The following is an 18861-nucleotide window of genomic DNA, read 5'->3' on the forward strand; positions in this document are numbered from 1 at the left end:
ACAGTTTCACAAAACTTGTGTCAACCCTCCCTCAAGCCTGTACAGCATGGAGAGAGATAGCCATTGCAGGTGGTAAGGAGAGTGAAGTGAATACTCAATTTTGCCATGGACCCTAGCAGCATGTGTATTCCAGTGAATCCTAGCACCAGACCAGCCGCAGGCACCAGGTCAACACTGTTGAACTCTGACTCTAGGCTAGCCTCTGTAGCCCGAAGATCCAAGCCAGTCTCCACAGACTGATGACGTAGGCCTGTCCCCCAGACTCAAGTTCCAGGCTTTCTCCGGCTCTAGGCAAGTCACTGCAAACTGAAGCTCTAGGCCTGGCCCAACAGTAGACAATCTCCCATGACCCCAGGTTCCAGACTGGCTCCTGTGGTCTCAGGCTCCAGGCTAGGCCCCATAACTCCAGGCCCACACCAACATCAGCTCAGCCCATGTGGCCCCAGGCCCATCACTGCACACGAAGGCTCCAGGTTGGACCCTGGGGTGCTAAGCTCAAGGACCACAACTGAGTCCCCAGGCTCCAGGATCATGAATCCAGGCTCTAGGCCCATATTAACATCAGGCCAGCCCATATGGCCCCAGGTTTGTCCCTGCAGATCAAGGCTCCAGGCCTATCCCAGTGCCAGGCTGACTCCCACAGCCATAGGTTCCAGGCTAGCCTCCAGGGATCTAGTCTTCAGGCCCACTCCAGCACTAGGATGGTCTCCGTGGATCCAGGTGCCAAGCCTGCCCATGTGGATGCAAACTCCAGTCCAGGTCCACTCAGTGGACACAGGCTCCAGGCATAAACCTACAGACACAAGCACTCAGCCAGACCCTGTTTCCAACATAAAGGATGACAGAGTTCATCAACATTAGACCTGCTTTACTAGAAATGCTAAAGAAAGTGCTTAAAATGGAAACAAAAGGATGTTAATTAATAGTATGAAAACATACAAAGAAACATAAAACACCCCATAAGGTGTAGGAATATAGTAAAATTCAGAATATTCTTTTATTGTAATGGTGGTGTGTAAAACATTTAAATCTATATAAAAGTTAAAAAACAAAAGTACTAAGAATATCTATACCTACAATAATTTGTTAACAAATCCACAATATCAAAAGGTGTACAGTGTAACATCTTTTTTGTCACACTTCATCATAAAATGTCAGGGGAAGCAGCCGGGCATGGTGGCTCATGCCTGTAATCCCAGCACTTTGGGAAGCCAAGGCGGGTGGATCACTTGAGCTCAGGAGTTTGAGACCAGCCTGGCCAACATGGTGAAATTCCATCTCTACTAAAAATAAAAAAAATTAGCCAGATGTGGTGGCATATGCCTGTAATCCCGGCCACTCGGGAGGCTGAGGCAGGAGAATCGCTTGAACCCAGGAGGCGGAGGTTGTAGTGAGCTGAGATTGTGCCACTGCACTCCAGCCTGGGCGACAAAGAGAGACTCCGTCTGAAAAAAAAAAAAAAAAAAGGTCAAGGGAAGGGAAGTGTAGAATTTCTGCATATGGTTGAAGTTAAATGTTATCTGCATTAAACTGACCATTACAATTATAAAATATTTTGTGTAAGCTCCATAGTAACCACAAAGTAAATCTCTGTAATAGATACACCAAACATAAAAAGAAAAGAATCAAAGCCTACTACCACAAAAAAATTATCACATCATACAGGAATAAAGCAAGAGAGGAAGAAAAACACAAAGGAACCACAAAACCATCAGAAACAATTAACAAAATGACAACAAATGTCCTTACCCATCAATAACTGCTTTAACTGTAAATAGATTAAATACTCCAATCAAAAGGTGTGGAGTGACTGAATGGATTTAAAAAACAGATCCAACTCTTTGCTGCCTACAGAGACTGAGTTTAGCTTTCAAGGCACATGAAGGCTGAAAGTGAAGAGATGCAAAAAGATATTCCACGCAAGTGGCAAACAAAAGAAAAAGTAGGGGTATCTACAGCTGTATCAGACAATAGACAATTTGAGTCAAAAATTGTCATAGAAGACAAAGAATGTTACTATATGATGATAAAGTGGTCAATTCATCAGGAGAATTAACAATTGTAAATATTTATGCACTCTAAGTCAGATTACCGAAGTATACAAAGCAAAAATTAACACAACTGAAGGGAAAATAGACACTACAATAACAGTAAGGAACTTCAGTACCCCACTTTCAACAATGGATCATCCAAACATAAACATCAATTTGAACAATATTATAGACCATATAAACTTAACAGACATATACAGAACATTCTATCCAAGAGCAGAATATACATTCTTTCCAAAGCACACAAAACATTCTCCAGGTTAGATATTATTAGGCTACAAAAAAAGTCTCAACGAATTTAAGAAGACTAAAATCATATGAAATATATTTTCCTATCACAATGGTATAAAATTAGAAATCACTAACAGGAGAAAAACTGGAAATTTCACAAGTATGTGAAAATAAAACACACTCCTCAAAGAATAATCAAAAAGGAAATCACAAAATATCTTTAAACAATGGAGACTAAAAAAACAACATACCAAAACATCTGATACTCAATAAAATCAGTTCTAAACTAAGAGTTTATAGTGATAATGAGATGGGATAGTTCCCTTGACCCTTGAAGGTGTGGCTCACTTAGTCTGCAGTGCTCAAATCCCTTATGGGAGGGGGAGCATGCAGGTGAGCATGTGCAAGGGCTGGGGCGAGTGTCTTTGGGCACTGGCAGGAACAAAACCTGTACAGGCCTCAGCAGCGTCAGGGGTTGCCCGCAACCTCTGGAGCCCCAAATGGCGTGTGCTACAGCGTGCTCTTTAACGTTGCTGTCCACGGATTGCGTAAGTGTTAAACAGCTCACTGGAGAGTCAGTGTGACAGCCTCGTGCACCCGCACCTGGGTCCTTTTCTGGTACCCAAGAGGAATGAGGTCACATCACATTACTGAGTGATGGAAGTGGCTCTCAGCAGGATGGGGAGCTGGAAAGGAAATGGAATGGGAAAGCAGTCTTCCCCTGGAGTTCAGCTGTCCCCAGGCAAACTCCACTCCAACAATAGTCTCCAATATCTAGCTGCTTCTTCTCCTCTCGACATTTAGATGCTTCTCTCTTCCCTCCTCTGCCGTGCTACTCTGTTTCTCTGCCAGTGGAGTTTGGGGTTTTTTATGGGAACAGGACAGGGGCATGGCAGGCCAAAAGGCAAAATTCTGGTGAGAAAATGGAGATGTGAAGTTCTCGTTTAGGGCCATGGGTCTATGCTTGAGGGTGGAACCCTCGCCAGGGACCCCAACTCTTTTCTACCTAGTGTTTCTCTGCCTCCTGTCTGTATCAATAAGTGCCTACATTAAGAAAAAGAAACATCTCAAATAAACAATCTAACTTTAATGATCAAGGAACCAGAACAAGAATAAACTAAGCTGCTAGTTAACAGAATGAATGAAATAATAAAGATGAAAGAATGAAAAAAATACACTAATTTGCAGGTTTTCAAATATAATACAGTAACAACAAAATATAATAAAATTAAGACTATAAGAAAAAAAAAAAAAAAAAAAAAAAAAAAAAATACACTAGACAACAGTAAAGATCAATGAAACTAAAATTAGTTTTCTGAAAAGATAAACTAAATGGTCAAACTTTTAGCTATACCCACTAAAAAGAGACTCAAAATTATAAATGAAAGAAGAGACATTGCAACTAATACCACAAAAATACAAAGGATCATAAGAGACAACTATAAGTAACTACACAACAATTTGGATAACATAGAAGAAATGAAAAAAATTCCTAGAAATATACATGATATCAATACTGAATTATGAAGAAACAGAAAATCTGAATGGACCCTCCCAATAACCCTCCCAATAAAGAAAAGCCTAGGATCTGATCACTTTACTGGTAAATTCTAACAAACATTTAAATAAGAATAACTTAAAGTATAATAATAATAAAATTTTAAAAATAAAGAATATACGTCAATCCTTCTCAAACTCTTCCCAAAAGCCGAAGAGGAAGGAACACTTCCAAACTCATTTTCTGATGTAACATTACCCTGATACCAAAGCCAGACAAGGACACTACAAGAAAAATAATTACAGGACAATATTCTTGATGAACACAGATGCAAATATCTTCATTAGAATACTAGCAAAACAAGTTAAAAAGAATAAAAGGTTAATAAGGACTTACACCTGAAATGCAACAATGGTTCAATGTATGCAAAGCAATAATATGATATATCACATTAAGAGTGATGATTTTGGCTGGGCACGGTGGCTCACGCCTGTAATCACAGGCAGGTAGATCACTTGAGGTCAGGAGTTTGGGACCAGCCTGGCCAATATGATGAAACTCCATCTCTACTAAAAGCACAAAAAAAAAATTAGCCAGGTGTGTTGGCATGTGCCTGTAATGCCAGTTACTCAGAAGACTGGCAGGAGAATCACCTGAGCCTGGGAGGCAGCGATTGCAGTGAGTCAAGATCACGCACTACACTCCAGCATGGGTGACAGAGTGACACTCTGTCTTAAGAAAAAAAAAAAAAACTGACGATTTTAAAAGTATACAATGATCTTAAATGCAGAAAAAAATTTTGACAAATTTCACCATCTTGTCATAATAAAAAAAAACAAATTAGGTATAGAAAGAATGTTCCTCGAAAAAATAAAGACCATGTACAATAAGCCCACAGCTAATACCATACTCAGTGATGCAGTGATGAGAAGCTGAAGCCTTTCCTTTAAGATGAGGAACAAGATCAGGATGCCCACTCTTGCCATTTCTACTCTACACAGTACTGGAAGGCCTCGCCAGAGCAACTGAGCAAGAGGAAGTGATAAAATGCATCCAAATCAGAAGGAAAAAATTAAAATTTTCTGTTTGCAGATGACATGATCTTATACAAAGAAGTCCTAGAAGATTCTACCAAAATACTGCTAGAAATAATGAATAAATTCAGTTTCAGGATAAAAAATCAACATGCAAAAATCAGTTGTGTTTCTATACACAAACAAGGAACTGCTTGAAAAAGAATCCAAAACTACAACCCCAATGACAATAGCATCAAAAATAAATAAATGAAATACTTAGAAATAAATTTAACCAAGGAGGTTAAAAATCTGTATATTGTAAACTATGAAATATTGATAAAAATACTGAAGACACAAGGAAATGAAAAAAATACCTTATGTTCATGAGTTGAAACTAAAATTGTTAAAATGTCCATAATACCCAAATAAATCTTAGATTCAATGCAATCTCTATCAAAATTCCAATGGTATTTTTCATAAAAATAAAAATAAATCCTAAAATTCATATGGAACCATAAGATAAAAGAATTCCTAAATCAATTTTGACTGGAAGCATCACACTACCTGATTTCTAATATACCATAAAGGTCTACTAATCAAAATAGTATGGCCCTGGTATAAAAACAGATACATAGACCACCCACTGGAACAGAATAGAGAGACCAGAAAAAAACCACACATTTATGGTCAATTGATCTCCAACAAAAGTGTCAATCATATAAAATGATGAAATGATTGTATCTTCATTTACTGGTGTTGGGAAAATTGTTTTCCACATCCAAGAACATAAAATTGGCCCTTTGTCTTACCCTATATGCAGAATCAACTCAAAAGGGATTAAAGACTTAAAAATAAGACCGGAAACTGTAAAACTACTAAAAGAAACATAAAGACAAAGCTTCTTGACACTGGTTGAGACAGTAATTTTTTTATATGACCCCAAAAGCACAGGCAATAAAAGCAAAAACAAACAAATGGGATTGCATCAAACTAAAAAGCTTTGCAAAGCAAATCAACTGTATAAACAATTTAAGAAATGAGAGAAAATATTTCCAAACCATACATGATAAGGCGCTAATATCCAAAATATATAAGGAACTCAAACAATACAACAGCAATAAATAAGTAATCCAATTTAAAAACAAGAAAAGGATCTGAAAAGACATTTATCCATGGAAGACATGCAAACTGCTAACGGGTGTATGGAAAAATTCTCAACATCACTAACTATCAGAGAAATGCACGTCAAAACTATAATGAGAAATTACCTCACACCCATTAGGATGGCTATTATCAAAAGGACAAGAGATAATATTTGTTGGTGAGAGTGTGGAGAGAAGGGGTCCCCTTGGGCATGGTTGGTGGACATGTAAGTTGGTATAGCCATTAAGGAAAACACTATGGAGACTCTACATAAAAATAAAAATATAACCACCATATGATCCAACAATCTCACTTCTGGGTACACATTTAAAGCAAATGAAATCAGTACAGGTTGACTATATCAGATTTGAAATGCTTGGGACCAGAGGTATTACAGATTTCAGATTTTTTTTTTTATTTGGAATAGTTGCTTTACAGTTTTGAGTATCCCTAATCTGAAAATATGAAACTCAAAATTCTCCAAAATCCAAAACTTTTTGAGGGCCAACATCATACTCAAAGGAAATACTCACTGGAGCATTTCAGATTCTCAGATTAGAGATACTGAACTGGTAAATATAATGCAAATATTTCAAAATCCAACCCCCCCACAACAACAACAACAAATCAAATTTCTATTTGACAAACCTCTGATCCCAAGCATTTCAGATAAGGAATACTAAAGCCGTATATACTTACGGGTTGAACATTCCAAATCTGAAAATCTGAAATCCAAAATTCTCCAATGAGCATTTCTTTTGAGTATCACGTTGGTGCTCAAAAAGTTTCAAATTTTGGAGTATTTTTAACTTTGGACTTTTGGACTTGGCATGCACAACCTGTGTCTTGTTCATTGTGGCACTATTCACAACATGCAAGATGTGGGATCAACCTAAGTGTAGATCATCAGATAAATATATTAAAAAATGTGATTAGACACAGGCATACAATGGAATATTATTGAGCCAAAAAAGGGAGATCCTTCCATTCATGACAATATGGATGAACCTGGAGTACATCATGCTAAGTGCAATAAACCAGGCACAAAAAGACAAATACAATACTGGTTAATCTCACTTATATATGGAACCTAAAAAAATCAAACTCATAAAAACAGAGAATAATGGTATTGTCATGCACTGGGGTGTGGGGGAAATGGGGAGTCGCAAGTCAAAGGGCACAAAGTATCAGTAGATTGAATAAGTTCTAGAGATCAAATGTGCAGCATGGGCAATATAGTTAATGATACTGTATGGTATGCTCAAAATTTGCTAAGGGAGTAGATCTTAAATATTCTCACCACACAAAGAAAATGGTAAGTATCTGAGGTCATGAATATGTTAATTAGTTTGATGGTGGTAATTATTTCACAATGTACACATAAATCAAAACATGACATTGTATATCTTAAATATATATAATTTTTATTTCTTATGTATACCTCATTAAAGCTGGGAAGGAGGAAAAAAGAAAGGGAGAGAAAGAAATGCCAAGGAACAGAAAAGTTAGCTACTGTAGAGTTTAAGTAGAGTGGTTGCAATCTAGTACCTGATTCTCATCTTCACAGAAATTTTCTTTCAACTTGTGCAGGATTGTTTTGGTTTCAGATGATCAGATCATAATGTGCAAACTTACAGTTTTAAACAACAGGATGATTTACTGCTAGCGCTTACTTAGTCCAGTAGTAAAGGTACCTATTTCCTTTAAGTAGACAGCAGGAAACCAAATTACCAATGGAGTTTGTTTGGTGGGCTTTAAATAAGACTTAAAAATGTTTTTTTCATTGTTGACTCTAGAACATAAGACACGTAATTAAATGTCCATGGAAACCAGAAAAATAATGGAAAAATAGTAAATTGGCTGAGGATTTTCATAAAATTAGGTAGAAAATTTTTACACTTCAATGAAAATATACATATTCTCTGTTCTTTTGCGACACATGAAATACGATGTCTATTTTTTAACTGATTTTGTGTTCTATTCCAAATAGAAACAAGAAAATAGAAAAATAGTTTTCTACTGTTATAAGGTAGTATTGTTTGGCTGTGTCCCCACCCAAATCTCATCTTGAATTGTAGTTCCCATAATCCACACATGTCATGGGAGGGACCTGATGGGAGGTAACTGAATCATGGGGGCAGTTTCCCCCATGCTGCTGTTAGTGAGTGAGTTCTCACAAGATCTTATGGTTCTATTAGGGGCTTTTCCCCCTTTGCACAGCACTTCTCCTTCCTGCTGCCATGTGAAGAAGACGTGTTTGCTTCCCCTTCTGCATGACTGTAAATTTTCTGAGGCCTCCCCAGTCATGCTGAACTGTGAGTCAATTAAACTTCCTTCCTTTGTACATTACCCAGTCTCGGGCAGTTCTTTATGGCAGTGGGAGAATGGACTAATACATAAGGAAAATGCATAGTATAAGCATGATAAAAAATAAGAACTGACAGTAAAGCTTTAATTTTGGGGAGAAATAAGCTATATTAAAAACCATGGTGAAGTAGCAAAATCATGTTCAACTTGACTGTTGCCTTGCTGGAATTTCAGCTGGACTTCTGGATCTAATTTTTTAGAAAGAAGCTGAGCATCTAGATTTCTAATTTAAAATATGTTCATTTTTAATAGACTTAACTTCTAAAATACAGTGTAGGGCAAACAAGACCTGGGGGCTATCTTTAGTCTATGGACTGCCACTTTGAGGCTTTTATCTAGAGGTATGTTTTAGCCAAACAATGACTAAACTGAATTTCATGATTCAGAGAAAGCTGTACTTCCACAGTAACTGGAAACACGTGCCCTCCTAATTCCCTTGTTCCATCATTCTCTTTAGGCTGACCTGAATATTTCCTCTCTGACTCTGATTTTCCAGAATCCATGGACAGCTCATTAACAATCTCCTGCTAGACAGTCAGATCCAACAGAATTAGTTAAGTTATGCTTTCCGTGACTCCGTTTCAGTCAAGATGTTCACGCTTTTGGTATTTTCAGTAACTCAAATAGCTGTTATTCTGTTATTCCCTTTCTGGAAAGTGCCCCCAGGTTTGCAAGTGTTTATCTTAAAACAAACAAACAAAAAACTAAATTCCCTTCTTGGCTTGGTTAGCAACACATTTATAACCCCATTATCTTAGGGTCTGGTTCTTCTATCAATGGCTACTTTCAATCATTGTGTTGAATTTAAAATGTACCTGACCTCACCTTCAAATTCAGAGAAATTATACTAACTGTCTGACTATATTCTGCTCCAGTGATTTAGTTTTATTAATTTTTCATGCATGTCAGAAGATTTCCATTCTAAATATTTTGTGGATAGTCCTATTATATTGGCATCAATGTAGGGGACGTGACTTTAAAGGGAAAGTGATATCTGTCTTATCTCTATATCATTGGTGGACTGTTGTCTATTCCCTCTATTTTCCATGTCTAAAGTGCCATTTGTTGGTACTGATGGCTATACAGAGTTTACTAATACAGAGTTTTAATAATAAATAAAATTATTTATTTTTGTCTCTTTCTCTGATACCTACTTTACTCTTCTCTCATATCCCTATCCATTTTTATCTGGACCTCTTATATCCTCAAGTCTTATCACTGGTGGGTTAATATGGTAGCTGATAATAAGCACTCTTGGAATGAAGGAATAACTGATCCTAGGGCTGACCTGGAATCCAAAAGGCAAACAATTTAAATGTATCAGAGATTTGACTAAATGTGATTTACATTTTCACTATACAATTTTAAAGCAAGTTATTCACTTGAAAAATAAGGCACTGAATAAGAACACAGCTTATACTTACTTTAATATATAAACAAAGATATGTTATTTAATTTTCAAATAGTTGATGTTTCCATATCTATGAAATAAAATTAGGTTTCTGTGGATTTTCTGTGGTCACATATGTGAGACCTTAACTACATAATTACCTCAATTCTAGACATTGTAAGTGATACTGCTTGATACTTAAACATAAATGACAAGTACATATCATTTGCCAGTCAGATTCTTTAAGATAATGACTAAGAAAACAGAAATTATTTATATTCTTTATGAAACATAACAAATATGACTTCCAGTATGTTATGAAAAGCATATATTATAAGGCAGTATTTTGCAAACTAGAGTATCAGGTTTTCTGGAGCCAAATTTTAGTGTTACGGTCATATGTTGTTAAAAGAATAATCTCTATTCAGTTTGGTTTTGTAACAAAATTGCAAAAAGTCACTGTATTTTAGGATGACTAAATCTTTCATCATGGAAAACAGAACGCTCAGTCTTTAGACTTTTACATTTTCCTGAAGTAGATGACACATTACTGTGCACTACTTCCATTAGCAGAATCTTTTACTATTTAATGATGAATAAGCTGTTTAAATGCTTTTTGTCTAATTGGGTCATACCGCAATGAATATCCCCCTCCATTATGTATGAATATTATAAAAAGAAGCTTCTGAATAATGTCTTTTTCTCCACGATGTAAAACCTATTACAGCAGCAAGATACATGGAGAGTCAAAATCTTCCATTATGTATGATGTCTACAAGAAAAGTAGATGGGGTTCAATGGGGCTAAAGTATTACAAATTAGAACAGGAATTTATAAGTAAATTTTGGTTAAATACAAAAAGAGGATTACAAATAATAAAGCTTATCGTATCGTATAAAGAAACAGACTTTCTTATGAGGTAGTGAGATCGCTGTTATCTGAGATGTTCAAAGAGGCCTGATGCCAGAAGACAAATGCAAATACTGGTGAGACAGTCCCCAATGTTATTCCCAAGTTTCTATGAAAATGTTAGATGCCAATACTTGGCAATTTGAGAAAAGATGGAATGTTTATTTAAATTGAAGAATATTTATCTAAAGATATATTTATTGTGTATTAGGAATGCTCCTATGCCCTGAAGATAAACCAGTAAATAAGACATACTTCCTGACAACAGACAATTATAGGCAGGTTGAAATGCATATACCATTGCTCCTATGAGTATGGGGCAGTGGAGGATTATCTAGTAGACAGACAAAGTCCATGCCTGAGATATGGGGAAAGTGGGGGTCTGCCCTAAAAAAAATTCCTTTTAAAGGAATATGCATACAGTATTCCCAAACAGCAAAATAATAATGATGGGAAAAACATAACTTTTTGAACTTTGTTTTTAACCATTTCCTGTTAAAATGTCTGGACTATATCGTAATGGTCATAAGGGGTCACTATAAACTTTTAAGCTGCAGAGTAGTTTCAGAGTGTGTGTGTGTGTGTGTGTGTGTGTGTGTGTGTGTGTCTGTGTGTATCTGTTAGAAAGAAAACATATGATTAAGCATGTAAAGTACTGGCAATGGGAATTCAGAGAAGGGGAGAAGATCAAAAAATATCAGTCTCTCCTGGGTTTGGTGATTGGTTGGTTGCAAAGAAGAAAGACAAAAGAGTAATTAATAATCCCTCTTGGCTTTCTGTCTCCCTTTTCTTCAGCCAATTTTATTTCAGCAGCTACAGATGGAGCAATAAGATAAACCCTTGGGCTTCTCCACATACCCAGGAAGAGATTAGTAAAGATCATGAACCTCACCCCTTACTTAGAACTTACAAAAGCAAAATAGGATCTCCAAGAGTTCTATCCCAGAGATTCAGGGCTTTTCTTGATCACCATACACCAGCTAGTTTAAAGTTAAATGGTATAGGCTGTCCTTTTTACCTATGTGGCAAAACATCTAATTTGCCGCAGTTGGCAGTAAGATGGTTCTGTCAACATCTCAATTTCTTCTTACCATTTACACCCTTCCATTGGATGCATACTGAATATAAATATGCTAAAGATGCAGATTAAACTGCTGCATCATCCAGAGTAAATGTAATATATATGTGTGTTAGTAAGCTCATGCCATGGACACAAGGCTTATCATATATGAAAGTAAGGATACTCAATGGTCTTTAAAATGTATTTTCTAATTCTGAAAACAGAATCTGGACCTTGAAACCAGACCAAAAAAATTCCATGAAATAAAAGGGGAGTAAAGGCCTGAATGAAATGCTTTTAAGAAATAAATGGAAGAGCAATTGAATACAGTTAGTACAGATAACTCATGAAGAATTTTGCTTTTATCAAAGAGCAGATAAGTAAGCCAGTAGCTATAGGGGAAAGTGGAGTGAGAGAGAGAGAAAGAGAGAGAGACAGGGAAATGAAGGCAGTGGCGGTGAAGAGAGAGCGAGTGTTAAATAATGGAAAAATAATAGCATGTATGTCCTCTGATGTAGAATTATCCAGTGGAGACAGAGGAAACACCAATGTAGAAAAAGAAAAGGAGGAACTGTTAGGATAAGTCCTTTGACTAAACAAGGACAAGGGAATCTTGGGTATAAATGGGGGAGCTTGCCTCAAAAAGGTACTCAGTTCATCTGTATTATAAGAAAGAAGGGAAGGTATTTAGTTACGAAGGCTGGCAGCAAGTAGATAGCTTCAGTTTAAGAAAGGCATAGGATTGTCAAAATAAGAAGCAAAAGACTAGGAAAAACAGAATTATCATGGAATAGCTAGACATTGCAGCTGGTTCAGTCCTTAACTAGCCATGTGACATAAGGCAAATACTTAACTTCTTCATGCTTCAATTTCCTCAAGAATAGATTGAGATAACACTGGTGCTTACTTCGTGAAGTTAAACAGATGGACCAAATGACACAATATATCTATCTTCTCCCAGTAAAATATAAGCTCCATGAAGGCATGGATTTCCATCTTTTTTTTTCTCTCTCTTTTAATTGTACTGACATGGTGTCTGGCATATAGTAAATGTTTAATAAATCTGATCTATTCTTATCACTACCAGCTCATTTTGACACCATCATGGTTCAAAATAAAGTGATCCTTACCTTCACAAAGACAAAGGGCATTTTTCTTAACTGGCATGAATCTGAAGGTGGGGAGGGAAGAGTGTGGAATGTGTGATTTGAAAATCAAATTCTGTGATAGGAACTTTGAAAATTTCAAGATTCTTTCTCAGGAGTATCCATGAACAAGGCTAAAACTTTTCCTATCACTATAATTTCTGTTGATAATTCTCCCAAAGGTAGTTAACCTAGTTCATATTACACAAGTGTCTCCTATACTCATTAATTTTCCTTTTTCAATATACAGTAACAATGACAATAACATGTAGTTAGCAAACCAGGTTATCATCTGAACACTCTATGTTATTGGTATTTTCTTATGGTAACACTGCATTTTTAGGTAAATGCATGCAGATTTTCAGTTTCAATATTTTTTATGACCAGTCAACCAAGATGTTCACTGACTAGTAGAACAAGAAAAATAAACACCGTATATCAAATTCAATTATGAGTGACCTACTTAAACAGCTTCCCACTGTTACATTCAAATTAAAAAATGTGTATTTGATGCTAATGTGTGAGATGAAGCATACAGAATCAGTAGACATTTTTAAAAATAGCTTATGTCTTGCATGTATAATCACATCAGCTGATGATCCACTGAATAATTTGATATATCAATTAGTTCCATCAGTATTAAAGTATTTGCTAGTATTTTTAGCATCTGTTACTTCAGCGAGTAGAATAATCAGTGAAACTAAATTTTCACTGTAGTAATTCAATAGTTCATCTGCCTAGTTTATTAAATTGTTGGACTCCTTTAAAAACAATAATATTTTACGTGGCAAACATGTGCTCCGATTCAATAATACACTGAGTTTTCATAAGTGTATGCATCTAAAAATACAATATAAAACAAATGTTAGTTGTTATTCTTGCAATGTAGATACTGAAAATTTTTACATTCATTGATATAATTCTTTTGACAAAGAGTGTGGCTTTAACTAGGAAGTCCTCAGAAGTCATTGACCTGACAATCCAACAAGTGTTTAATGAATAATCAATGTTATAGCTACAATTCATTTAAATATTACATGCTGAAGACTGTGATTCAAAATTTACTTACATTATTACATTTAATTCTCAGGCAACCCAAAGAGGCAACGCTATTTCCAAATCACACATTGAGAATCTAATAGGCTTGCACATATAAGTGAGATCATACAGTATTTTTCTTTCTGTGTCTGGCTTATTTCACTTAGCAAACTGTTCTTTAGGTTCATTCACGTTGTCACAAATAGGAGGATTTCCTTTTTCAAAGGTTGAATAATATTCCGTTGTGTATATATATATGTCTTACATTTTATCCATTCATCCATTGATGGAAACAGATTGTTTCCATACCTTGGCTACTGTGAATAATGCTGTGATGAACATGGAGGTGCAGATATTTAATATCTTTTCAAAATGGTGGTTTCATTTCCTTTGGGTATAGACCCAGAAGAGAGATTGCTGGGTTATATGGTAGTTCTATTTTTGAATTCTTTCAGAACCCCCATATTGTTTTCTACAATGGCTGCACCAATCTACATTCCCACCAACAGTGCACAAGGGCTTCCTTTTCTCCACGCCCTCACCAACACTCGCTATCTCTTGTCTTTTTGATAGCTGTCATTCTAACAGTGAAATCCAAAAAAACAAACTAAACCAAATAAAAAAATTAAAAAAAAAAAACTTGAATACAAGGAAGCAGTAAGTAGAGTGGTGGTTGCCAGGGATGGAGTGGGGGGAAGCAAATGGGAAAATGGAGGTCAAATGGTACAAAGTTGTATTAATAATTATGTGAAATACATTATTCTAATAAATAATTCACTCTAGTGAATAATATTACATGGTATAGTAAAAATGTGTTAACAGTAGATTTCAGATAACTATGTGAGACCATCAATATGTTAATTTGTGTGACTGTGGTAATAATCTCACTATGGATATGCATATCAAACTTTGTTGTATAACTTAAACATATAATAAAAATAAAGTGTATTACAAGTATTTTTTAAAAAAGAATTTAATAAGCTTGATTAGATTCAATGACTAATCCAGGGTTACATGGTTGGAATATGGTAGATCCAGTAATCAAACTCAGCTATGACTAAAGGTAAAGCTCTTGCTCAAAGTCTAAACCACTGCTGGCCAGGCACAGTGGCTCACACCTGTAATTCCAGCACTTTGGGAGGCCGAGGCAGGTGGATCATAAGGTCAGGAGATTGAGACCATCCTGGCTAACATGGTAAAAACCCGTCTCTACTAAAAATACAAAAAATTAGCCGGGCGTGATGATGGGTGCCTATAGTCCCAGCTACTTGGGAGGCTGAGGCAGGAGAATGGCGTGAACCCGGGAGGCGGAGCTTGCAGTGAGCCAAGATCGTGCCACTGCACTCCAGCCTGGGTGACAGAGCGAGACTACGTCTCAAAAAGAAAAAAAAAAAAAAAGTCTAAACCACTGCTATCAGATCCCTAACTAGAGGACAGATAGAATGATAAAGGTATAAGACAGCTGCCTTGCAGACATTTGGTTCCCTAAGGACTTAAATGATTGGATATGTGATTACATATACTTGAAACATAAATACAACACTAATTGCTATGGCTTTTTTACTTGTCTTCAGCATGCCTCCTTCTGTGCTCCATAAAAAGACTAACTTTGGCTCCCATTTTTAATCTATTTGAACAACTGTGAAACCTTTGTTTATAGATTATACCATCAGTAACATTTGGCCTTGGTCCATACTCATCATCTCCATAAAATTAATGAATATTACAACACTGCATTACTTCACAAAACGATGTCATTTTCATAAGTCAATGTCTTACTTTACTGCACTTCAGAAATCATTAACATTTATCAAAAATATGAAAATATGTTTCATTATAATTATCTCTGCAGAGGTGTCTACAGCTGGTAATGGATTTCAATATGGCAGATATAGGGTATCTGTTATTTTTACATTAGAAAAGTAACACTAAAAGCAGGCAGATATGATTACCAACAGCTTTGATCATATGTATCAACACATAGCTAGTAGACTTACTATTAGAAGGTGGGCAGTAGAGGAGAGGGGGGCACAAAAGCAATACACTGAGAAAGCAAAAATGTAGCTACTACAGTTCTGCTCTGGACTTTTTACCATTTAATATACTGATATACTGCTATTCGGATAATAGACCCCTTCCCACTCTGATCACAAACGTGAGCACACTACCCAAACTAACTCAAACAGATTCTCTCCTCCATAATTTCCAGTCATGGTTAACATCAACACACACATTCAGAAACCAAGATTACTTAGAATTGAGTCATCTGATACACCTTCCTCAGACATAAGCAAAGCCTCCCTGGTTTCTGCCCTTCTCAAGATTTGGTTTTCAAACTTTCTTTTCAATCCTTTCCTACACATACTGAGAGGTGACAATGTGCTAGCAGCCCTCGCTTGCTCTAGGCGCCTCCTTGGCCTCAGTGTCCACTCTGGCCACGCTTGAGGAGCCCTTCAGTGTGGAGCCCTGCACTTTGGGAGCCTCTCTCCGGGCTGGCTGAGGCCGGAGCCAGCTCCCTCTGCTTGCCAGGAGGTGTGGAAGGAGAGGGACTGGTGGGAACTTGGGCTGCGCCGGTGCTCACCAGCCAGCACGAGTTCTGGGTGGGCGCAGGCTCAGCAGGCCCCGCACTTGGAGTGACCGGCCGGTGCTGCTGGCCCCAAGCAGTGAGGGGCTTAGCACCCAGGCCAGCAGCTGCGGAGGATGCTCCGGGTCCCTCAGCATTACTGGCCCACTGGGGCCTCAGCCGCCTCCCCGCATGGCAGGGCTCAGGACCTGTAGCCCACCATGCTCGAGCACCCCTCACCCCGCCCCCAGGGCTCCTGTGCAGCCCGAGCCTCCCTGATGGGCGCTGCCCCCTGCTGGTGGCGACCGGTCCCACTGACCACCCAAGGGCTGAGGAGTGCGGGCACGGACTGGCGGGCAGCTCTGCCCATGGCCCCTGCACAGGATCCACTAGGCAAAGCCAGCTGGGCTCCTGAATTGAGTGGGGACTTAGAGAACTTTTATGTCTAGCTGGAGGATTGTATATGCACCAATCAGCACTCTGTGTCTAGCTCAGGGTTTATGGATGCACCAATCAGCACTCTATGTAGCTAATCTGGTGGGGACTTGGAGAACTTTTATGTCTAGCTAGAGGATTGTAAATGCTAAAGGATTGTAAACGCACCAATCAGCACTCTGTGTCTAGCTCAAGGTTTGTAAATGCACCAATCAGTGCTTGTGTCTAGCTAATCTAGTGGGGACTTGGAGAACTTTTGTGTCTAGCTAAAGGATTTTAAATGCACCAATCAGCACTCTGTGTCTAGCTCAAGGTTTGTAAATGCACCAATCAGCTCTCTGTAAAATGGGCCAATCAGCAGGATGTTGGTGGGGTCAGATAAGGGAATAAAAGCAGGCTGCCCAAGCCAGCAGTGGCAACCCACTTGGGTCGCCTTCTATGCTGTGGAAGCTTTGTTCTTTTGCTCTTTGCAATAAATCTTGCTGCTGCTCACTCTTTGGGTCTGCACCACCTTTAAGAGCTGTAACACTCACCATGAAGGTCTGCAGCTTCACTCCTGAAGCCAGCAAGACCAGAAACCCACTGGAAGGAACAAACAACTCAAGACACGCCGCCTTTAAGAGCTGTAACGCTCACTGCGAAGGTCTGCAGCTTCACTACTGAAGTCAGCGAGACCATGAACCCACCAGAAAGAAGAAACTCTGGACACATCTGAACATCTGAAGGAACCAACTCTGGACACACCATCTTTAAGAACTGTAACACTCACCGTGAGGGTCTGCGGCTTCATTCTTGAAGTCAGCAAGACCAAGAACCCACCAATTCTGGACACAATACTGTATTTGGCTTAGTTCTTTATTCACCAATAAAATAATTCTAAGTGATAACCTGATAATGCTAAATGATAACCACATATTCTAAATGAAACTCCACTAAAAATGGGGTACATGAAAAGAACAAACAAGTAGTTGTCCCTTGTACTGCTTTTTTTCCACTGTAAAGTAAATTAGAAGGTGAGAGGAATATTGCAACACTGTTTAGAACATTCAGTAAACCCATGAGTAAAGGCTTTGACAGAAACATTACAGGCTGGAAAACACAACCAAATCCAAAAGAAGTACTTTAGAGACTACAGATTGCTCACTTTTGTAAAATGGAAAAAGGCCAGTGTAATTGACCTGTAACAGGTAGCTGGCTGATCTCTTAGAACTATCATTTCGTAACAGGGATCCTTTGCTTATCAGTGATTTCAGAAAACTACACAGTCACATTATTAGTAGCTAGGTCACTGGTGGTAAGTGAGAAATCCATATTATTAATACATGTATTACACTTCCATACTTGCCCTATTCTGCCATTTTGAAAATAAGCCCACTGAATAAACCCTGGCTTTACTAAGGAAGTGGAATGACTACATCTACAGAGGGGATCATCCTATGTTTCTGTTTACTTAAAGCTTTCTTTCAAGCCAGGTGTTCCTAAGGAAAACTCGCACATGCTAGGCCCATTCTGTGAAGCCAAATAACATTTTGTTTGCAAATGATATGAACAAAAGTCAAACTAGCTTAAACAAAAAGGGAGGGGCAGGGCAGGGAAGGAAAGGGAAGAAAGAAGAAACAAGGAAGAAAAGAAAGAAGAAGAAAAGAGAGAAAGTAACTGACTCACACAACTGGGAAAGTTGGGGGTGGTACCTGCATCAGACATCAAACAATCAGATATTATCAGGAGTCTGAATTTGGCAGTTTTACTTCTCTTTATGGTTTCTTCCTCTTCTACTAAGGCAAGTCCTGTCTTTTGGCAGATGACATGATTGGGACAGTATCATGAACTTATTTTCTGTTTCCCATTGTCTGTGTATATCTCATCAAAAGCTCTAACTCACTTGTTTTAGGTTACATGTACTTCCAAATCATAGCCAGACATCAGTTACGTCACAACTCTGCTACATAACCCAGTTACTTTTGTGGATAGCAGTCTCATCAGAACCTCATGGAATAAGAGAGGGGCAAAATTCA

At 37.8% G+C, this 18861-nt stretch overlaps 1 protein-coding gene across 9 annotated transcripts in view; it reads right to left on the reverse strand.

The window, feature by feature from the left end:
• Positions 1–18861, reverse strand: part of LOC100451432 (cytochrome c oxidase subunit 7B2, mitochondrial) — a 173425-nt gene that overhangs the window by 29707 nt on the left and 124857 nt on the right. Inside the window, exon 1 of one of the 9 annotated variants that reach the window (XM_063723386.1) lies at positions 12796–12849. The exons of 7 other annotated variants lie outside the window; for them this stretch is intronic. The gene's annotated coding sequence lies outside the window, so the exon portion shown is untranslated. Of the gene's footprint in view, positions 1–12795; positions 12850–18861 lie in introns of those variants that run through there. One more of the 9 variants, XM_054553875.2, reaches the window with a different exon arrangement.

This window comes from Pongo abelii, chromosome 3 (assembly GCF_028885655.2).
Source record: "Pongo abelii isolate AG06213 chromosome 3, NHGRI_mPonAbe1-v2.0_pri, whole genome shotgun sequence".
NCBI lineage: Eukaryota > Metazoa > Chordata > Mammalia > Primates > Hominidae > Pongo > Pongo abelii.